Source organism: Habropoda laboriosa, unplaced genomic scaffold, assembly GCF_001263275.1.
Source record: "Habropoda laboriosa isolate 0110345459 unplaced genomic scaffold, ASM126327v1 scaffold223, whole genome shotgun sequence".
Classification (NCBI taxonomy): domain Eukaryota; kingdom Metazoa; phylum Arthropoda; class Insecta; order Hymenoptera; family Apidae; genus Habropoda; species Habropoda laboriosa.
The window spans coordinates 713,056-713,329 of NW_017100362.1; positions in this window are offsets into that span (position 1 = coordinate 713,056).

Here is a 274-nt window from a genome sequence, read left to right on the forward strand (position 1 = left end):
GAACTTTCCCTGAAATTCACTTAGGAACGCGTGCTACTACAATTTTCTCTTGCACAGCGAATACTAAAAAGTTTCAAACGAAAATATGAACAGAATTCTTGAAAAAACGTTTCAGAAGATTCGCAATTATTCCTTAGAAATTTTCTCTGAAACAGTTTTGTAGTATCTTTGCTTCGAGATCGCAAACATTTTCCTTTCTTCCAAACAAAGATTTTGAACGAAATTCTTCTGCAAGGAGGAATCTCATTGTTTCGTTACCTGCAATTCCACAAGC